This window comes from Rattus norvegicus, chromosome Y (genome assembly GCF_036323735.1).
Source record: "Rattus norvegicus strain BN/NHsdMcwi chromosome Y, GRCr8, whole genome shotgun sequence".
Lineage (NCBI taxonomy): Eukaryota > Metazoa > Chordata > Mammalia > Rodentia > Muridae > Rattus > Rattus norvegicus.
The window spans coordinates 30031072-30055231 of NC_086040.1; the positions used below are offsets into that span (position 1 = coordinate 30031072).

At 37.1% G+C, this 24160-nt stretch overlaps 2 long non-coding RNA genes across 2 annotated transcripts in view; one reads left to right on the top strand and one right to left on the bottom strand.

The window, feature by feature from the left end:
* The window catches only part of LOC134484422 (uncharacterized), a 46976-nt gene extending 39781 nt beyond the window's left edge, over positions 1-7195 (bottom strand). Inside the window, exon 1 of the long non-coding RNA XR_010061879.1 lies at positions 6851-7195. This is a non-coding gene — a long non-coding RNA (uncharacterized LOC134484422). The remainder of the gene's footprint in view (positions 1-6850) is intronic.
* A 1647-nt stretch (positions 7196-8842) lies between these two features.
* Positions 8843-22840, top strand: LOC134478915 (uncharacterized). Its single transcript, XR_010061736.1, has 2 exons — positions 8843-9118; positions 22019-22840. It is a non-coding gene; the product is annotated as an uncharacterized LOC134478915 (long non-coding RNA).
* The last annotated feature ends 1320 nt before the right edge of the window (positions 22841-24160 follow it).

Below are 24160 nucleotides of genomic sequence, written 5' to 3' on the forward strand. Positions count from 1 at the left end.
TATGTATATATGTATATACGTGTAGGTGGACACATTTATATATATATATTTGTTTGTATGTGTATATGTGTTTATATATATTTATGTAACATAAAATGCACTCTACTTTCTAACTTTATGAAACTTTTCACAGCTATACATTAGTACTCGAGATTTTTAAAAGCTGTTTCATAAATTTTGATTCATTGTAAAGTTACAGTTCAGAAAAGAGATTCAAGGTAGCTAATTAATTTTTATACTATCAAATTTCCTCATCTATTTCATAAAACACAAAGATTTAGTTTGGTAATGTGACTGTATATGGGTTTTAGCATGAGACATATCTAATTAACTTTTCCATCATGTGATGTACTTCAGGATACTAAAGGACCTATGTGAGTTAGAAAATATAACAAATGGACTGCTGTATGTGATAGATCAGAATGATAGAAAGATACATAAATACATACATACTTATTTACATACACGAAAGATCACAGATAATAAGTAGATTAATATCACATACTCAGAATCATCAATCATGAAATAATTATTAAATGTGAAATATCTTCTTATATGAAGCACAATTTTAAATGTGAATTATGTTCATATCTTAATACCTAAAGGAACATTTATCAGCCGTAATTTTAAAATAAAATGTCTATTTAACACTTCCACTCAGGTAATTAACAGAGATGAAATACTTAGATTCCTTTACATTAATCTGTCAAATTCTCCCATCATCTCGTCTTTGTTACTTAAAGGCATAACATCATACTTTGTCTCTATTTGCAAATCTTCAGCTACTTTCCACCCTGCTCTGCATTCTACCTCAAATCTTATCACTATATTTAAGTCTCTAAGAGATCCTCATGTGCTATCATGAAATTTAATCATGATCCATCATTTTTTATCTTTACTAACATTGCTCTCATACAGGTAATTATTATTTCTCTGTCACAAATGAGATCACTACCGCTTCCGTGTTTTCAGTACTATTTTCAACATCAACCATTTTATAATTGCTCTTTAAATGAGATAATAAAATGATCTATTTCCCCCCAATAAATTTTCCACCAACAGTTTGTTCCATTGAATCTTTAGACAAGAAAAACAAAGTTGTTACAAAGTTGTAGTTCTACTCAGATTTAAAACAGAAAGCTGGCTATGTGACAGGAATCATAGGAAGAATACTTCTGGAAGAGGAAGCAGAGCTTGGAGAAGACCTCATGCAGAGAAGTGCTTCATGCAATTTTAAACAAAAAGTGTGAAAGACCTGAACTTGCATATTGAATATTATTGGTTGAAGAATATTTACAAGTGATTCTGAGTGGACTACATAAGCATGTTTATTTATAAATCCATGGTAAATGCTAAAAAAAAAATGACATCGACGTGTAATAGAGCAGAAAAGGAAATAAAGTGGAAATTTGGTACAGGTTACATTATGGATGTTATCAGTTTAAACATGCTGATTTCATGTGATTAATATCACAGATATACTAACAGTATTGCATGACTCTATAGTGAAATTACACAGAGTGAGAACACTAACAATAACCTGTGACAAAAATGGCTATATTCTTTAATATTTCTTTTTGAAAACATTCATTTCAATTAAGAAAATTCAATAAAGGAACCAAAGATAACTCTTTTCATCTTTTGCATATCCAATCTTTAAACAGACAGGAGTATACTGGACGAATTTTCTTCAAGCATTTTGCTACTCCAGTTATTATTAATTTAAAACAATTTGCAGATCAGGGTGTCATAATTGTGGGTATTGGTTACTAAGACCCAATAATCTCCTCAGAAGGACATCCATATAAAGGAATCTAAAATAATTTCCATTTAAATATTAAAAATCTTAAATATGAAGACTGCTTATCATTTTCACAATACATACACCATTTGTAATTACTTCATTTTTACGTATCAGTATCAGTCACTCTACCTCTCTTATTTTGATATATGACAAGCTTAACAAAGAGCAGACCCTATGTTTCTCAGCAGTCCTCACATTTCACCCATTTTCCAATGCATCTGGGCCATATTACAATCAATATAATTAATATTTTCAAGTAAATGATAATGGGATGCAAATGCATATTTTGATATTTCCTACAGTAAAACAAGTAAAAAGATCCAATAAAAGAATAGGTACAGAATTTGTTTATATGAAAACAGTAGGTTAATAATACCTTATAATATCCACCCTAATTCATATTGAGTCAGTGCTGAAGTATATGTGTCAATGTTTATGAAAAGATTAAATATCTTTTATGTATCTTTCTAAAAACAATTGGACATAGTCAATAAAAAAGTGTCAGGCTCAGAAAAGGTTCAGAAATAATTAAAATAAGTTCCAAAAAATATTCTAAAAGACAGTTATACAGCATATAAGTTTAATTCTCAGGCTCCATAACTAGATAATATAGTACTGAGCAATTGTATTCAATTTGCACATACAATTTTAATTTACATAGGAAATAAATGTTTAAAATCTCAAAAGCTATATTTATTCAACAGTAAGATTTCAGAAGTGTAAGTTTATTCTTTTTTTTCATTTTCATTAAATAGGGTATTTCTCATTTGTATTTCAAATGTTTTTATCTTTCCTGGGTCCTCTTCATCACCCCTAGTCTCTCCCACTCCCGCATTTTAGTGATTGTCTCCTCCACATGGACACTCCCTTCTTTACTGCCCCAGACAACCAAATATCCAAACTTTTAAAATGGGTTAGAGAGCTAAACCAAGAATCCTTAACTGATGTAACTCAATATCTGAGAAACATATCAAGAAATGTTCAACATCCAGAGTTATGAGAAAAAAGGAAATCAAAATGAACCAGAGATTCTACATTACACCAATCAGAATGACTAAGATAAAAAACTGATGCAGTAGCAGAGTGGTCTAGGATGTAGACAAAGTGGAACACTACTCCACTGCTGGTGGGATTAGTAGCTCTATAGCCACTTTGGATATCAAGGTGGAGGGTCAGAGAAAATTGCAAATAGCTTTACTGAAGACCCAGCTTTACCACTCACTTCAACACATATACCCACACTTGATCCACATATAACAAGGACATGTGCTTGAACATGTTCAAAGCAGTCTTACTCATATTAGTCAAATGCTGGAACCAATCGTGAAATATGTCATCCCCACTGAGGAATAAATAGAGAATGTGTGCTATAATAAAACAAAGGAACACGACTCAGGTATTAAAAATGAGGACACCAAGAACACTGTACACAAAGGGAAGAAACTGGAAAATACTGAAGTAACAGAGTACAAAAAGGTCATATCATGGAATGTACTTAGGGACAATTGGATGTTAGCCACAAAGTTAAGAATACCCAGTATTCAAATCCTTTATCACATGGAGGGTAACATGAAAGAAATCCAATTATGGATGCTTGCAACAAACTTAGAAGGCAGAGGGATGAAGGGACCTAGGTAGAGGTAGAGAAGGATAGACAAAGTGGGGAGGGGGATAGCAACAATGAAAAGAGACAAGAGAGAAATCCAGAGGAAAAGTGGAATAAATAACAATAATCATCAATGGTGGGTGGTGAACTTGGGTATCCCCAGGAAAGTCCCAGATTTCAGGAATGCAAAAGGCTCCTATACACCTGCTGGGATGATAGTAGTTTAAATACTAAGCAGCAAAGAGATAGAACAACTAGAGACTGCCTCTTGTAGCTACACATGACCCAAGTGAAGGGATGGTGCTACCCATGCAGCTCAAAATTTTTAACCTATAAATATGCAAGGCCTAAAAAAAAGTAAAAGAAAAGAGCAGAGAATGAAGAAAGCCCCTTCAGAGACTACCTCACCATAAGAATCATTTCATCCACAGACCTTAAATCCTCGAACTATTCCTGATGTCAAGATGTGCTTGCAGATAAGACCCTAATATGTTTGTCCTCTGAGGGGCTCTGCCATCATCTGACTGAGACAGATGCTGATGCAGCTAAACATTTGACAGAAAACTGACAGCCACATAAGATGAGTTAGTCTAATGCCTAAAGGATCTTAAGGGGATTGGAAACAAATATGAAACACAAGAGTATCAATTAAGTTTATCCTTCAGAGTCTCAGGAAATTTACCAACGAGAGTATACTTGGCCAGTACATGGTTACTCCTATATAGATAGCAAAGCATATGGAGAAGACAACTGTCCAATCTTTAATCTCTGGAAAGGAAGGAAATCGGTCTTGTGGAAATGTCATAGCCCAGAGAAGGGGGATGTTAGATGGCTAAAGTGAAGTGGGCATGTAGATGGAGGAGCACCATCATAGAAACAAACAGCATCGGAAAGGCTTGGGGGATTCAAGAAAGAAAGAAGAGTTTGGGAAATGACTTTGAAATGTAAACAAATACATAGATTATTTTGCACTTCCAATGTTTATAATATAAGATATGTATGTTTCCAACAGAGATGTTCACATCTCTCTCCTTAATGAATATACAGCCAGTATATGTAACATAGGTTTACTGAAAGTTGAAATCCAAAATTGTTGTGATTCACTTATTATTCGAATTTCACATAGATAAACCCATTCAATATTTTATCTTCTGCCCTTGTAACTATAGCAAATATTTAGTTACTTGATAGAAAATTTAAAAAAATTGTCTTTCTACTCCATTAGTTTTCCATTCAATGCCTCAAATGTCTCTCAATTTAACTGTATGTACTACATTCCCTTCATTGTTGCTCTTTTCCCTGTCTCTTCACAGTTGATATTCCTGTTCCTGACTGTGTCCTTCAGCAATACATAAGTACACTTGCACTTCTCAAAATATATACAGTCTGTTTCACTAGACTCTTACACAAAATGATCATACAGATACACAGTTTAGAGAATTAACATTCAGATTAAAGTGAATATGTAACTCATTTTTTACTTTTTGATCTGGATTAACTCATCTAGGATGGCATTCACAAGAGGAATTCTGATTTATTTTCATTGATATTGGGTTTAAAATACTTGTGCATTATATACTTCCTACCTTGGATTAGTCCGGCATACCACACACAGAACAGAACAAATCAATTAACTGTAGGATATGTGCATGTATGTGTCTAGGTTATTCCACAGTAACTCATGCTTAATGTTTGAGAAGCAAATCTGTTCAAAGATAGAATGACCTCCTTTTTTTGCATGTTTCTTAAACATACCAAATCACCTCACATTGCACCAATTATTTATACCTCTGGGCTACAGATTAAATTCATTATATCTACCATTAATCTCTCCATAGGGATTAAGAGCTTATTGATAAATAATTTTGTAGTCTTTAGATTAGAATTTTGTCCCAAAACTCATTAAGTATTTATTGTTCTGTAAATTCAAACCTAAGTGGTATTTCGGAAATTTGAGTTTCATGGTCAGACTTCGTCAGCTAAATGCACTCTGTCCATTGTTGGCAAGTTCAAGCTATGCTTCCTGAATGTCATGTTTGCTGTGACTACCTAGTTGTACAGTCATGGGATACGCAAGTGAGTTCTCATATAGTTTTCTCAATACTAAATTGATCTGATCAGAATCTGTGAAGTGACGAATCAATCTCTTTGTGCTGAATGTAGGTTGCCAAACTCCCTCTGGATAATTTTTGAATAGCATCTTTTACTTATGCATATGCTTTTTAGGTGGTTTCTCATTATCTATTAACACTCCACATAGATCTGGAGCATTATATTATTGTAAGTTTCCAAGCCAAGTGATTACCTGTCCTGGATTAGAATCGTCTGTGAGTATCTAGGTCAATGTGTGTAATCCTAAGGGATTCTTCTTGATATATTATCATCTATGGATGGTGTAATATCTACAACGTTTGATACACAGCCTTTGATACACTTTCCTTCTGCTGTGTAAAATAAAATTATTTACAGCAATGGGATCCTGTAATATTTAGGCTGTTACATGAATCCTTTAGTAAAATATGTCTATGCATGCTTATTCATGCCCAAAAAGATCCATGGGGAGACCAACCTGGCTAAAAATGTCAATTGCTACTCAGATGTACACTATGTATACAGTCTGAGGAAGAGTCAGTTCAGTTCAGGTGTGGAACTGAAGAAAACTCAGCCATTTTCCAAACGAAAAAAAAAATCAAGTGACTAAGATAAGGATTGTGGGAATGCTTTCATCTATGTAGAACATTAATTTTAGACTCACATACAAATGTGTGATGTGCAGTATTATCAACACTTTATTTCAGTAGGAATTATATACTTTTGGATATGGTCTCTCTGGACTATTGTATGATATCAATATAATTTGCTGTGACAGATTTTCAAGTAAATATGAAATATGAGGACTCCAGCAGAGTAACTCTTGCTCAAGTAATACCCTTCATGTTATTTGTGACCCTCACTGGGAACACTTACTGCTATGTATCAGAGTTCTGATTCAATTTTAAGTCTTTTTTTTGTTCTCATGCTAACTTTTGATGTTTCCTTTCTCCAATAGAATAGTTAGTCAATGAGCCTGTATACCAGACATCAGATGCAATATCAAGCATTGGTTGCAGCTTGCACCTCTGCTGAATTCACAGCTATGAGGAAGTGTTTCTTATGAGAAGTAATTGATCTCTACAATGTAGATTATTGTTGTCTGTGTTTTTCTCTGACTTCCTCAGTACTCTTAAGGGTCATATGAGGGAAGAAATCACAATGAGAGTGAGAAGCGAACTTTCTGGATCCCAGGATAGACAAAATACACCAAAGTTTCCTTGCAAGATATAAGAACATAGTGGACAGGGTTTGTATTCAAATTAGTCAATGAAATGCTCCCCCTTTATACCCTGTATATGTACAAACATTTACACAATTGGATTGGCTTGTTAGCTATGCCTACTCACCCAGCCTGCCCAGTTTTCAGGCTGTGAAGAGGAGACTTTGTTCTCAGCAAGGGATCAGGTGGTGGACAAACATCTTACTCTTGCTCACTGTTTCCCTGTTCCTCCAAGTTAAGCAGCTTCTTTCAAATGGATCTCCATTGTCCATAATATCCCTGACTTCAGGTCTGAAGCTATGGGCCCAGTCAACAAGAAAATCTCCATACCTAAGAAAAAGTAAAATTTTTCATTTTTTAATGCTGAGGTCGAGGGGCAGATATTATGGTGACTTTCTTTATTCTAAGATCTTCTTCAAACAGGGAAGGGGGAAGAGCATTGGAGGAGGGTAAGTTTTGATCTATCTAGGGTTGCTTAACAATAATAGTAATAATAATAATAATAATAATAATAATAATAATAATAATAAGTAGTAGTAGTAGTTTAGACTAGGAAGTTTATTCAGCATTTAAGAACACTGCCTGTCTTTCCAAATGTCATGAGTTCAATTCCAAGTGTACTCATCGTGGCATCCAACCATTCATAATGACAGGTGAGTCTGGTGAGTCTGACAGGTACAGTATAATCATAAAAATCAAATAAAATAAATCTTTAAAATGAATAAAAAACAAAAGTTTACTTATCTAAGTTTAAGTTACTGTGCTTCTGTAGCTGACCAACTTTCTGTGTTCCTCTGAGGACAGAAAATGCATCTCTCTCTATTAAAATCCAGGATGAGAGCTCACACACTGCTTGCCATATCTCGTCTGTTATTCAAACACAGCTTCTGCTTTTCTGAGAAATGAAATAGCTTCCATTACACTCCTATCCTACCTTCAAGTTCTACTTTTGAGAGGCACATCAGAAAAGTGTGTTTGTGCATGAGGACGTTGGAGTTGCAGTTTCTTCTGATGTGAGAATACTGGGTTTAACACAGAGGGGTCAAGACGATCAAGGAATGACTGGGTGTAATAACTATCTTTTGTTCAAATTCTGCTGATGCCATGGGTCAGTATTCCTGGAAGTTTATCCAACTCACAGGTTTTCTTCTTGAGCTCAATAGTCAGTTTCTCCTACTTCTTAATCTGCTGAACATGCTCATTGATGGTGGAAGGTTGGCATGATGCCTTCCCAGCAGACCCTGTAGATAAACACAAGGGAACATACATATTAATGGCCCAGTCACAGGAGAGACCATTCTGAGTCCCCCAACAAAGCATGAGGAAAGGGGAAATCTACAGACACTTTGAAGCACTGAGAGAATAAGAAAGCTCTTTTCAAGTTGGACCTATTAGCTACTCTCCTGCCTCCAACGATGATTGCTAGACATATGCAGGTAAGTTCTGTAGTCCATAGTTCTTAGGACAACCAAGCCCTAATCATGTATGTTCAAGAAAAATGACTCTGAAATCTTGATACATTTCCAGGGGAGTATCCCTCTCTCTCTCCTTGTCACAACATGTCAATGAATGTACAATAATCGTCTGTAGATGAAGTCCTATACTCTACCCTGAGAGTAGAAGATTTATCTGTGTGGCTCCTATTGGATATCTTTCTCATTCAGAGTGAAATTAAGGAAATCATAGCAAACTAACTGCATGCTTGTCAATTTCTGGCTGTCTGCCAAATATTCATCAGATATTCTTGACGCTTGGTCCCTTCTTTAAAAGTCCAGATGTTTCAGACCATAAGTCCTGCTCCTAGAAGGTCTGACCCAAGCACAGCTTCTCCAGGAAGTTCCCCAGTACTGGCTCAGGGCTTACTCTCTCTGCTTTACACCAGATTATTTATTTTGCACATTTATAACAAGAAAGAAGTCCTAATATCATTTTTTCTCTCTCTCATCTCTCCATGCACTCTGTTTTTCCTGTAAATAACTCGATAATCCTAGAAAACATGTCTGTGTCTAAAACAATAAGCATTAACAAAATACCACAAGGGCAGCTTCTGTTTCCATAACACTAGTGACATCACAAAGAATACCATGGAATTCCAGGCATGCAAAAGTGTACCAGAGGAGTGTCCCCTTCAACAGTACATAACTATCTATTAACCAGATATTCTCCAAATCAACAAGACAAGTTGGCCTTTCCAGTACCTCTGCTGAGACACAAGGGAAGACTTTCCATCACTCTACCTTCTAAAAATGGAGATATGACTGATTAATTGAATTTTTTCCTACCTTCATGTACAGATATTGAAGCCTAAACTTGCAAACAAAGCTCAGAAATTGTTCATCCCGACCTTACTATGCACACTGAAAATGACAATGAAGAAAGGAAGTTGAGAACTTAGGTCAGTATGATTGTCATTTATGCAACGATTCTAAACAGTTAATCACTCTAAGCGGACATCTTCTTTAGCTAAATGATCATTTTATCCAATTTCCTCATCCATTGCTCCTCCTAACTAATGCTGGAGAGTTGGGATTATGCCTTCCTTGTAGAGCTGGTACATAGATAAATACAAGTAAGCAAAGACTTTGGAAAGATCCACAGAGAAGAACAGTTTAGTTGAGGGAGTAAAAAAATTGGAATAATTATGTAAATTCAGACAAAAACATTGTTCAGAGCCTCAAAAATAACATGTTTTAGTCATGGGGTTCTTTATGATGTGAGCAGCAGTTCACAGATCAGGCTACAGGTGCATTGCTTAACATAGGTGCAATTTGAGACCTCAAAAACAGAGGAAGCATGATGAGTCAACCTTGGAATGCAATTAAGAAGTCATGCTGTACTATGGAGAGGTATCCTGCGGAGGAAAGAGACAGACAGAGACAAAGACAGACAGACAGACAGACACAGACACAGACACAGACACACACCCACACACTCACACACACACACACACCAAAACAAAGCATCAGTCATGGGGACAAGTATGTTGTAGATCAATCATAAGGAGCTTCACCCATAGAATAAAAGTCAAATTCTTCTGTTGGGTGCCACATGTGACAACGTCTATACTCTTGAAAGGGTGTCACTACTACATTTCTGGAAAGCATCTATTAGAAACATACAGACAGGAAATGGTAAAGTAGGGTAGAGTCTAGGTATTATTAAACTATACATGTTTATTAAAGCCCCATGTAACCTTTGTCATGATGCTGGCAGTCTCAGCAAAGAGAAGCCAACCTATGGTCAGCCTGACATGCATTTCTTGAATATCTAAAAATTTTCTTTTTATACATGCGTATTGGACTCTATGCTTGTTGGGGGTTGTTGAATATTCTGCATCTTCACAGTTGTTCTTGTCTAGTAGATTTGGATGTCAACTCTATTTCTAATTGTGGTTCTCCAGAGGACTCCATGTTCAGATTACCCTGGGGTTTATGAGATAAGGAAGGGTATAAACTGGAAAGAAATACATTAACATTAGTAAAGACTGTTGTAGGATAGAGGAAAAAAATATGACAGAGAGGCAGAGAGAGAGACACATAGAGAGAATGAAAGAATATGCCTTAAGTACATGAAGCCAGAAAAGAATTTGTGAATCTAGAAAACAAGGTATGATAGACTGCCTGTAAATCCCAGTAACTAAGAAAGGACCTTGGATCCAGTTTTGATATTGAGGCTTCATACAGCTTGGCCTTTGCCAATGTGAGACACACGATTTCAATGAGCAAATCCATAGACTGGAAAATGTAGTTATGGTGGTCCAGAAAAAAAAAACACAGAATTGTCCCCTCTGTCTGCTTCTCATTACTCTGGTCTCCCGTGTCACATGATGCTGAATGGTCTTCCACATACCCTCAGATGCTGCTCACAAGGAAGAGCAAATTTCTTCAACAGTACTTCATCTGAGCCTACCCTTTACTTGTGGATGGTACTCAGGAAGTGAACTGATAAGTTATACTTTTCCTAGCTGGGTGTTAAAGTTCAGACTTGAGCATCCCACTCTGTGATTTTTCAACAGTTACATGTATCCATTGGGATGGCAGTGTCACAATGACTGCAACTGTCTTGTCACGCCTTTCACATGCTTCATGTGACCGAGTTGAAAGTCTGTCTTAGCTTATTTACAGATCCACGGGATGCAGCTTGGCTTCAAAGGCCACAAGTCTGACCACAGAAAACAAGAAAACAATGTCACAGTTCACAGTTATAATGTAGACATGTCGGGGTATTTCCTCCAAATTTTGTTTAAAAGCGTATTTTTTTTCTTTATTATCTTGAGCATTTCTTATTTACATTTCAATTGTTATTCACTTTCCCGGTTTCCTGGCCAACATTCCCCTATCCCTGCTTTTTTACCCCTAAACCCCTTTGTATATGGGTGTTCCCATCCCTATCCTCCCCCCATTACCGCCCTCCCCCCAACAATCACGTTCACTGGGGGTTCAGTGTTAGCAGGAACAAGGGTTTGCCTTTCCACTGGTGCTCATACAAGGTTATTCATTGCTCCCTATGAGGTGAGAGCCCAGGATCAGTCCACGTATTGTCTTTAGGTAGTGGCTTAGTACCTGGAAGCTATGGTTCCTTGGCATTGTTGTTCATATAGGGTCTCAAGCCCCTTCAAGCCTTTCCAAGCCTGTCTCTCATTCCTTCAACGGGATTCTCGTTCTCAGTTTAGTGGTTTGCTGCTGGCATTCGCCTATGTATTTGCTGTATTTTGGCTATGTCTCTCAGGAGAGATCTACATCAAGTTCCTGTCAGTCTGCACTTCTTTGTCAAGCATATTCTTTTACTGAAGATTATGCTACTCTTTCTAGAAGGCCACTTTATGGCAGAATATTTGGATTATGCCCCATCCACACTTTATAGATTTCTTACATAGACTTCTTTCAGTGACAAGGTTTCTGTAAATTGCATATAAACTAACCATTTAAGGACACAAACACAAACACATACACACAAAAGATACACAGGTACACAATGACACACACACACACAGTGTGCAGGGATAATAGAGATGTGCATGTTGAAAAAGTTAGGACAGTGGATCTAGAATATAAAATGTGAAGGGTTCCACCAAAATCTAAGACCCTAGGATGGAGGATCGGAAAAAATTGTGAGGTGTGCTTTCCCTACAACTTGAATACATTAACAATTAAATATGAGGCATCAGAACTGCATGGTCAAACAAAGACGAGAAACATACACAGTCAAATGAGTGCAAATACAGCTCATCTCTCTGATCTCTAATGGAAGAGTTCAGGTGTTTCTCACACATCTCCTGCATAGTATTTATTTGCAGTCCAATTCTAGAACACCAAAGGATATTCAAGAACATATAAAGAGCTGAAGCCAGAATGTCAGCATTCCCAGAGATCAGAAGAGAAGGGAGTTCTGTTTTCCTCTGCTTCCCTTAACTATGCTTCAGAAAACCAAGGAGACAGCCTCCTCAGGCATATGCACATCTGCAGAGGTTGTAGTTTGGCTTTAGAACATCTTAGCCTGTAGTTACACAAGCCACGATGAAAACTACAAACTACATCAGCATACAGTTGATGTGCCCAGGATCACTCCTAAGTCTCTCTAGACCTACAAGTGTAGATAAACATGCCTTATAGGAATAGAACATGGTTGTTTAGTTCCCTCAATTACTGTTCAGGACAGGTACAGAAGACAGGAAGGAGCCAGTCCCTCTTCAATTTCTCTAATTGATATTTCTTCAATGTAGTATAAAACTGCCTGCCAAGGAGTCTGTCATTAGGACAAAACAGCAGGAAACAGATTGGGAAAAATTCTACACCAATCCTACATCTGACAGAGGGCTATTACCTAATAAAAACAAAGAACTAAAGAAATAATGATTCAGAGAGAAAATAATCCTATTAAAATTGTGCTACAGGACTAAGCAAAGATTTCTCAACTGAGGAATATCAAATATCTGAGAAGGATCTAAAGAAATGTTCATCATATTTAGTCATTAAGGAAATGTAAATGAAAACAACTCTGAGATTCCACCACATACATGTAAGTATTGCTGAAATAAAAATTCAGGAGACAGCAGAAGTTGATAAGGATCTCAAGTGAGAGGAATGCTCCTTTTTTTGGTGGCACAAAGAACTGGTTCAACCACTCCTGAAATCAGTCTGGAGATTCCTCAAAAAATTGGAAATTGCAGTGCTTGAGGAACAGATATACATCTTTTGGCATATAACCAAAAGATGCTCCAACATACAAAAAGACACATCCTCAATTATGTTCATAGCTGCCTTATTTATAATACCCAGAAGCTAGAAGAAATCCAAATGGCATTCATCAGAGTAATTGTTATGGAAAATGTGGTACATTTACACAATGGTGTACTACTCGGCTATCAAAACCAATTATCTCAAGAATGTCATAGACAAATGGAATGATCTAGAAAATATCATACTGATTGAGGTTACCCAATCACAGAATGGTATGAAATCACACATGGTATGAAATCACCGAAAGTGAATATAGGCACAAAAGCTCAAATTACCCAAGATGCGGTCCTCAGACAACTGGAAGCTCAAGAGAGGACATACAAAATGTGCATGCTCTACTCCTTTTTAAAAGGTGGAACAATAATATATATAAATTTAGAGCAGAGACTGAGGGAATCCCATTCAGAGCATGCCATACATGTGGAAAAATATATACACATCAGTCACCAAAACTAGAAAAGATTGATAGAGCTAAGAAGTGCATGCTGCCAGGGACTGTATATAGATCTTCCCTGTGAGACACAGCTAGAGTATATCAAATACAGAAGTGAATTCTAGAGGCAAATATGTGAACTGAAAACGGATAGTAAGGGGAGTTATAGAAAAAGAGGAGTGGGGCCGGTTAGGGATCATATGGGCAAGTAATAGGGAAAGGAAATAACATTTGAAATGTAAATATAGAAATACCCAAATAAAAAGGAATAAAATTTGCTAAAACTAAAAAAATTAAAGAAATTAAAGAAAATAACAGTGCCAGGTATTCACAGCTATTGACTCAGAAATGTAAAGCTCATTGTCAGGGAATGAGAGCAGAGTAATACTAGTGGAAAGACAGAGATGATGAAGACTCAAGTAGAAACACTTCTCTCTCCCAGATATCAGTGTCAGACACAAACTGCACTATAGGGATCCAAAGCATGGAAGAGTATACTCTGAGTGGAGTACACAATACTTGTCTTTCCCTTCTTTGTTAGGACCTTATTCTTCTTGACATAAAGAATAAAGGTTATAAGCTATCAGGAAATCAACTATGCTCTGCCCATCACTTGGTTTTGGAATACAAAAAAAAAAAAAAGGATATAAACACTCTGACTCCCAGGAACGATAAGAACAGGGAAGTCCAGATGCTTTTGAGCTCCCAGCTCCTGATTCCCATATGTGTAAGGCTCACATCAAGGCAAACTCTTTAAATATCCCACTCAATTCCTACTAAGGACTCTCTGAGCTATCCCAAGTATAACATACTTCTTCCTTTTTTTATACAAAGACAGAAGGCCAGCTTCCTTCTCCCCTTCACTTTTGTCATTATCCTCTTTGTTCTCCCTCCCATATGGGTGTTTACTCTGAATTACAGGTCAATTAGTAAACCCTAGAGGTACTGCAGGAATATCTGAGAGGCAGTTGCAGCCACAACAACACTTGTGACATCGCAGAAGAAGTTAGGGGAGTCCAGGTTACAAGATATACTTGAGGGAGAGCCTAATAATGATGTCACTGTGAACTGCCATGTCCTACCTGCTAAACAGATTTCCTTACATTGATCAGATTTGGCGTGCCCTCTCCAGGTATCTCTCTTGTGACTCTGTGGAAACCTTTATGTTGTCCATCTCTCTAAAGCTATAGAAATCTCTTTGCTTCATTAGTGGTTACATGCTTTGAATGGAGAAAGTTAGCCAGGGGCTTGGCATGGGTATAAAAGATTTAGGAAGATGGAGTGGGGGAGATTCTTCTAGATAATAATTTTTCCCAGGATCATTCCTGTGACATACAGAAAATTTTTGTAGGATTTCTGTTTCCCAAAGGCCAGTATTCTCCCTACAGACATTTAATTGAATGAATATTGTGTTTCACTTTCTTACTGTACATTCCTTGATAGGGGACTTTATAAATATTCCAGAATGTGTACTCAAAAATTCTGTTTTACGATTCCATTTTTTTTGCAATGATTTTGGCAACAAAGAGGGCCCAACATTAGAGTGAATATAACAGTGTAAATATTGTGTACCTACCTCAAATGATAAACTCCCAAATCCTTATTTTATCCAAAAATTAAGAGACATCAGTAAAGGAAAGGACAACATCTACTCTAGAATGTGGTTCTGTAGTCCCAAAAGATAATCAGTTCTCTGATATCTACATTCCTTATTTCCAAGGTTCAGACTTGAGGGTTGAGAGTGTTTTGCCATGATTCTTTATTCAGGCCATACGTAATATTCAGGAGGATGGGCAGGGAGAGGAATGTCTTGAGGTCCAGGGAAAGCTTATCTTCAATAGTTTCATAAGTACAGAATGGAATCTTTTTGGCATTGTCAATTGTAGATTCTACATTCTTGACCTAGTTGTGTATAATCCATGTTAAAATTCCACCTAACCTCATAGGTGTAGGAGACACGAAAACTACATAAGATTGGTGAAGCTAAGAGGTGCATGCTGCCAAGAACTGGAGAAAGATCGTTCCAGAGAGACACAGTTAGAGCATGTTAAATACAGAAGTGAGTGCTAGTGGAAAACCAGATGTTCATGATGCTTCCCCACTTTTCTTCTATTAGTTTGAGTGTATCTGGTTTAATGTGGTGGTACTTGATCCAGTTGGACTAAAGGTTTCTACAAGGCAGTAAGAATGGATCAATTTGCCTTCTTCTACATAATGACCTCCAGTTGAACCAGCACCATATGCTGAAAATGCTATCTTTTTTTCCATTGGATGGTTTTGGCTCCTTTCTCAAAAATTAAGTGACCATGGGTGTATGGGTTCATTTCTGGTCTGTAGTTCAGTTCCACTGGTTTATTTGCCTGCCACTGTCTCAATGCCACACAGTTTTTATCACTGTTGCTCTGTAATACTGCTTAAGTTCAGGGATAGTGATTCCCAAGGAAGTCCTTTTATTGTTGAGGACATTTTTAGCTATTCTGTGTTTTTTGTTATTCCAGATGAATTTATGAATTGTTCTGTCTAACTCTATAAAGAATTGGATTGGAAATTTGATGGGGATAGGAATGAATCCGTAGGTTGCTTTAGGTATTATGGCCATTTTTACTGTATTAATCCTGCCAATCCATGAGCATGGGAGATCTTTCCATCTTCTGAAATCTCCTTCAGTTTCTTCAGAGACTTGAAGTTCTGCTCATATGCTCATATCTTTTACTTGCTTGGATAAAGTCACCCGAGATATTTTGTATTATTTAGGGGTATTGTGAAGGGTGTCGTATCCCTAGTTTCTTTCTCCACTTGTTTAGCTTTTGTTCAGTGTTATATTTATACCCAGCCACTTTCCTGATATTGTTTATCAGGCTTAGTAATTCTCTGTTGGTACTTTTGAGGTCTCTAAGTATACTTTCATATCATCTAAAACAGTGCTATTTTGAATTCCTCCTTTCCAATCCAATCTAAGCAGACTCCTTTAGTGTATGCTTGCTCTGGCTAAGATGTCTAGAACCATATTGAATAAGTTGTGAGAGAGAGGGCAGCCTGTCTACTCCCTGATTTCAGCGTGATTGCTTTAAGTTTCTCTCCACTTAGTTTAATGTTAGCTATGGAATTGCTGTATATGTTTAGGAATGGGCCTTAAATTCCTGTACTTTCCAGGACCTTTATCATGAAGGGGTGTTGAATTTTATCAAATGCCTTCTCAATATCTAATGAAAAGATCATTGGGTTTTTATCTATGTGTGTGATTACATAATAGATTATGTTGATGGTTTCCATATACAAAACCATCCCTGCATGCCTGGGATAAAGCCTACTTGATCATGATGGATGATTATTTTGATGTGTTCTTGGATTTGGTTTGCAAGACTTATATAGTATTTTTGCATTGATATTCATAAGGGAAATTGGTCTGAAGTTTTCTTTCTTTGCTGGGTCTTTGTGTGGTTTAGGTATAAGAGTAATTGTGGCTTCATGAAAGGAATTAGGTAGTGCTCTGTCTCATTTTTGTGGAATAGTTTGCAAAGTACTAGTATGAAATTTTCTATGAATTTTGGATAGATTTCTTCACTAAATCCATCTGATCCTGGACTCTTTTTGATTGGGAGGCGTTTATTGATTTCTTCTATTTCTATAGAAGTTACTGGTTGTTTAAATGGCTTTTCTGTTCCTGGTTTAGCTTTGGTACCTGACATTCATCAAGAAAATTGTCCTTTTCTCCAGATTTTCAAGTTTTGTTGAACATAGGCTTTTGTAGGATGATCTGATGACTTTTTTAATTTGTTCTAATTCTGCTGTTTTGTATCCCTTTTCATTTCTTATTTTGTTAATTTGGACACACTCTGTGTGCCCTCTGATTAGTCTGGCTATGGGTTAATGTAATCAGTTGATTTTCTTAAAGATCCAGCTTTTAGTTCTGTTCATTCTTTGTATGATCCCCATTTTTCTACTTGATTTCACCTCTGAGTTTGATTATTTCCTGCCTTCTACTACTCCTGCATGTATTTGGTTCTTTTTGTTCTAAAGGTTTTAGGTGTACTGTCAAGCTGCTGTTGTATGCTCTCTCCAGTTTCTTTCTGCAGGCATTCAGAGGTATGAGTTTTCCTTTTAGCACAGCTTTCTTTGTGTTCCAAAATTTTGGCTATATTGTACTTTCATTTTCATTAAATTCTAAGAAGTCTTTAATTTCTTTCTTCATTTCTTCCTTTACAAAGTTATCATTGAGTAGAGCATTGTTCAAGTTTCATGTATATGTTGGTGTTCTTTCCTCATTGTTATTGAAGAACAGCCTTAGCCCATGGTGGTCTCATAGAATGCATTGGATTATTTCTATCGTTCTGTATCATTTGAGGCCTGCTTTTTGACTGATTATATGATAAAATTCAGAGAAAATGCCATGAAGTGGTGAGAAGAAGTTATATCCTTTTGTTTTATGATAGAATTTTCTAAAGTATCTGTTAAGACCATTTGGTTTATAACTTCGGTTAGTCTGACTATGTCTCTGTTTAATTTCTGTTTCCATGATCTGTCTCGTGATGAGAGTAGGGAGTTGAAATCCCCTGCTATTATTATTTCCGGTGCCATATGTTAGTTGAGCTTTAGTAAGGTTTCTTTTATGTATGTAGGTGCCCTTGTATTTGACACATAGATATTTTAGTTTTCGAGTTCATCTTTGTGGATTTTTGCTTTGATGAATATGAAGTGTCCTTCCTTATGGTTTTTGATGACATTTCATTGAAAGTCGATTTTATATGATATTAGAATGGCTACTCCAGCTTGTTTCTTGCGAAATTTTGCTTGGAAATTATTTTTCCATCCTTTTACTCTGAGGTAGTGTCTCTCTTTGTCTCTGGAGTGTGTTTCCTGTAGTGCAAAATGCTGTGTCCGCATTACATATCCAGTTTGTCAATCTGTGTATTTTTAGTGGGGAATTGAGTCCATTGATGTTGAGAGATATTAAGGAATAGCGATGATCACTTTCTCTTGTTTTCTTTTTTTTTTTTTTTTTGGTTCTTTTTTTCTGAGTTGGGGACCGAACCCAGGGCCTTGCCCTTCCTAGGCAAGCGCTCTAACCACTGAGCTAAATCCCCAACCCTTCTTGTTTTCATAATTGGAGGATAGTTAATGTTTGTTTGCTTCCCTTCTCTTTATTTTGTTGTGAAAAGATTAATTCTTGCTTTATGATTTTACTTGCCTCCTTTTTTGGGATTTGCCAGTTAGTGTCCTTGGAATTACTAGATATATAGAAAGATATTGTGTAAATTTGGGTTTGTCATGGAATATCTTGGTTTCTCCATCATGTTAATTGAGAATTTTGCTGTTTAAAGTAGCCTAGGATGGTGTTTCTGTTCTCTTAGGGTCTGTATGATTTCTGTCCAGGATCTTCTGGCTTTCATAGTCTCTAGTGAAAATTCTGGTGTAATTCTGATAGGTTTGCCTTTATATGTTATTTTACATATAATTACTTCTTTTAATATTTTTTATTTGTTTTGTGTATTTGGTGTTTTGACTATTATGTGATGGGAGGATTTCATTTTCTGGTCCAGTCTATTTGTAGTTCTGTAGGCTTTGTGTATGTTTATGGGCATCTCTTTCTTCGGATTAGGGAATTTTTATTCTATAATTTTGTTGAAGATATTACTGTCCCTTGATGTTAGCAGTCTTCACCCTCTTCTATACCTGTTATCCTTAGGTTTGATCTTCTTGCTGTATCCTTGATTTCCTGTATGTTTTGGGCTAGGAGTTTTTTTTTTTTCTTTTTTACATTACCTTTGACAGTTGTGTCAATGTTTTCTAAGGAATCTTCTGCTCCTTAGATTATGTCTTCCATCTCTTTTATCCTGTTGGTGACGCTCACATCTATGACTCCTGTCTTTTCTCTAGGTTTTCCATCTCCAGGGTTGTCTTCCTTTGTGCTTTCCTTATAGTTTCTTTTTCCATTTTTAACTCCTGGATTTTTTGTTCATTTTCTTCTCCTGTTTTTTTTTTTTCCATTAGTTCTTTAAGGTACTTTTGTGTTCCCTCTTTCTGGGATTCTACTTGTTTACTTCTGAATTTTCTGTTGTCCTGTACTTTCCCAAGGGAGTTATTTATGACCTCCTTAACATGCTCCATGATCATGATAAAATGTGAACTTAAATCTAGATCTTGCTTTTCTGGTGTGTTTGGATATCCAGTGTTTGCATTGTTGGGAGATTTGGACTCTGATGAGGCCAAGTAGACTTGATTTCTGTTGTTTGAATTCCTGTTATTGCCTCTAGCCATCAGGTTGTCTCTGGAGTTAGCGTGTCTTACTCTTTCTGAGAGTGGCTTGACCGTCCTGTAGGCTCATGTGTCAGGACTGCTGTAGACATGTTTTCCTATTTTGTTTTTACCCAGTTATGGGAACAGAGTATTCTTCCTCATGCATGCAGTTTTTCCTGTCCACTGGCTTTCAGCTGTCCCTGTGGGCTGGAACCAGAAGGAACTTCACATATTTCTCTTATATCCTTCTGTGGGGGGGGAGGGATCACAGAAGGCACAAGGTGTTTTCCTATTGAGTCAGGAATCTGGGCAGAGAGTAGTCTCCTCTGGTTTCCCAGGAATGCCCGCTCCTCTGAAGTTCTAGTTCTTCCACCTCCAGGATTTGTGTGCAGGGAGCTGTTTGACCAGTTCTGTTCAGATCCAGGCACACTCTGGAAAATGGTGCTCCTGCAGTTTTACTCCTCCAATATCCCTGGGTCCAGAGGCACTATGCTGCTTTGTCTTCGGCCAGAGATGTGGGTAATGGAGGGCAGAAGTTGCGGTCTCTGTGCCTTGTATGCTCAGTATTGCCCAGACTCCTGGGTGATCAGCTCTCTCTCCCATATCGTCTAGGAGCAGGGAGCTCTGGGCCAGGATCAGCAAGGTTCAGGAGCCAGCTAGAAACTGGAAGTGCCTGGTCCCAGAGGAGTTCTGGTTTTGCATGTCCTGAATCCACTAGTCAGGTCACTTAGTGCAGAATAGTTGTATTCACTTCTGGTCTCAGGCCTGAAGTTGCTTCTCGGGCTGCCATTCAGCTCTCAATGAGAGTTGCAACCAGAAATGTCTACTAGGTCACTATGAACAGGAGGCCCAGATGGAGCTAGGTGTTTTTTTTTTTTTTTTTTTTTTTTTGTTAGGAATGTGAGCAGAGTTCTCAGGAGTTTCTGCCCTTCTGATGATCTAAGTGTTCCCCATCCACAGAAGATTTGTGTGTAGGATATTGTTTGGACCAGTTCCGATCCATATGCCATTTGTACTGCAGGACTCCTACAGCTTGACTGCTCCTATATTCATGTGTCCAGCGGCTAGGGCTAGGGATGTGGGCACAGGTGGGCAGAAGTGGCAGTCTCTCCATCCCTGAAGTCTAAGTACTGCCCAGAATTCTGGGTGATCAGCTCTCTGTCAGACAGAGTTTCCAAAGGAGTTTCAAATGTTCATTCCCTATCCTACAGGTCTCCAGTCTTTCCAATTCTCCTCCAAATGTTTTGGAGAAGACATCTCTTGTAAGGCGAGGTACAACAGGCCCTATCAGACAAAGAGGGCTGCAAAATTTCTATTTTTAAAGGTAATCTCAATGATTTCTCATATTACACAAATAGATTAAGTCCTACCCCCTCTCCACAAGTGACTTTAATACCTTCGCCAGCTGCAAACCATGGGAGAAAGCTATGTCCACTCACAAAGACAGTCAAAGATGTCCCCCATCTCCACCAAAGTGCCTTATGCAAACTGCTTCACCCACCAAAACTAGATAACAATCATGAAGCATAGAATTGCATGATTAGAAGAAAGGGATATAAGTCTTTCCTGAGAGAAACAGCTAGAGCATGTCAAATACAGAAGTGAATGGTAGTGGCAAACCAGTGAACTGAAAACAGATCTCTTGTTGGTAGATTTTGAGAAAGAATGTCAAGAGCTGAAGGAGCTTTCAATCCGATAAGAAAAACAATGCCAACGAAACAGAGTTCCCTGGTACTAAACGAATATTCAAAGATTGTTCATGGATAGACCTATGGCTACAATTGCATATGTAGCAGAGAATGGCCATATTGGCCACCAATGGAAGGAGATTCCCTTGGTCTAAACTAGGTTCCATTACCAAATCAAGGGAATGTCAAAGGGCAGTAAGGGGGATTATGCAAGAAAGGTAGGGGGACTTGTTAGGGATCTTATAGGCAGGAAACTGGGAAAGGCATAAATATTTGAAATGTAAATATGGAAAAATCAAATTGATAAAGCAAAAAAATTGCTAAAAAGCAAAAAAAAATAAATAAGGTAAAGATAAGACTGCCATCTATTCACACACATTGACTGAGAAATATTAAGGGTCACTATCAGACAAAGGGAGTCAGAGTACTACTAGTGGAAAGACTGATATGATGAACTAGAAACATGTCTCTCTCCTAAACACTGGTATCAGACACAAACTGCACTATAGGTATCCAAATAATCAAGGAGTTTATTTTGAGCTGTGGACACAATAGTTGTCATTAACTTCTTCCTTAGGACCTATTTCTTCTGGGCAAAAAAAAATAAAAGCCATGAGCTCTAAGGAAAGAACTGTGCCCTTCCAAACACCTGCCCTTTGGGATAAAGATATTAATGATATAAACTCTCTGACTTACAGGATCCACTAGAAGCAGGGAAGTCCAGATGCTTCTGACAGACTCTGAGCTCCTGATTCCAGGTGTGGAAGGTTCAGATCAATTCTATCTCTTCAACTTACCTACTCGACACCTACCAAGGACTCAATGACATTCCCCAGGGTCGCCATATTTCTTCCTTTTTTTTTTTATACCAAGACAGAAGGCCATCTTCGTTCTCTACATCTCTGAGCTTTACATTCTCTTTGTTCTCAATCCCAAATTGATGTTTCCTCTGACCTAGAGGCCAATTAGTAAACCCTATATGTACTGAATGAATATACAAGAGGCATTTGCAGACACGACAACACTTGTGACAACACAGAAGATAGGGCTCTCCAGGATACAAGAGATTTTTCATGGAAGGCCTAATGATGATATCACTGAGAACCGCCATAGCCTACCTACAAACAGCTTTCTTTACACTGACCAGATGTGAGAGTGCCTTTTCCAGGTATGTCTCCTGTGACACAGGAAAAACCTTTATATACTCCATCTCTCGAAAGCTAGAGACTTCTCTTCGCTTCAATATTGTTTACATGCTCTGAATGGAGAAAGTTATTCAGGGTCCTGGCATGGGTAGAAATGATCTAGGAACGTGGAGCAGAGAAGATTCTTCTGGATAATATTTTTATTCCCAGGTCCAAACCTGTGACATACCGTTCAATTTTCTAGGTTTTCTGTCTCTTGTAAAGGCCAGTATTTTCCCTTCAGACCTTTAGATGAAGGAATATTGTATTTCTCTGTTTTATTGTACATTCTTTGGTAGGTGACTTTATAAATATTCCTGAATATGTACTCAAAAATTATGTTTCGAATTCCATTTTCTGTTATGTTTTTGGCAACAAATGGGCCCCAGCTATAGAGTGAGTATAACAGTGTAAATACTGTGTACCTACTTCAAATGATAAAGTCCCAAATCCTTATTTTATCCAAAGATTACCAGACATCAATAAAGCAAAGGACCACATGACTATACATTTCAGTTCTCTAGTCATATTTGATATCTGTTCGACACTATCGACCTTCCTGTACTCTCATGACCTGACTTAAAGATTTAGATGTGTGACCATGATTCTTTCTTAAGGCCAAATATAAGAAACAGGAGGATGGGCAGGGAGAAGATAGACTTGAGGAACAGTGAATCCTCAACTTCAATACCTTCATAAGTACAGGGGGGAATCTATTTGACATTGTCATTTCTAAATTCTACATTCTTGACCTATTTGTGCAGAATCCATGTTAATATTCCACCTAACCAAACCAAATAGCTCTAGGAGGCACCAAAAGTATATATATGCACATACATATGTGTGTGTTTACACACAAACACACACACACACACACACACACACTCTCACACACACACATATATATATATACATATATACATATATACATATATATATATATATATATATATATATATATATATATATATATATATATATCAGCCACCAAAACTAGATAAGAGTGATGAAGCTAAGAAGTGCAGTTTTCTCTGTTTCCCAAAGGCCAATATTTTCCCTACAGACCTTTAATTGATTGAATATTGTACTTCATTTTTGTATCGTACTTTTCTTTATAGGAGACATTATATGTATATATTCCTGAATATGTACTCAAAAATTCTGTTTTGCAATTCCATTTTTTGCAATGAATTAGCAATAAAGCCTGCCCAGCTATAGAGGGAATATAACAGTATAAATATTGTGTACATAATTCAAATGATAATTCCCAAATCCTTATTTTATCCAGAAATTATGAGACATCAGTAAACAAAGGACATCATGGACTATATAATGCAGATATCTAGTCCCATTAGATATCAGTTTTATAATATCTACCTTCCTGTGTTCTCAGCACCAGACTTAAGGGTTTTGGAGTTTTTACCAGGATTCTTTCTTCATGCCAAACACAAGAATCAGGAGGATGGGCAGGAAGAGGAATAGCTCGATGTCCAGAGAATCCTCAACTTCAATAGTTTCATAATAACAGGAGGGAGTCTGGCTGGAATTGACATTTCCTAATTCCACTTTTTTTTACCTAGTTTCACAGAATCCATCCTAAAATTCAACCATTCAACCTAACCACATAGCTGTAGGAACCACCAAAATACATACATA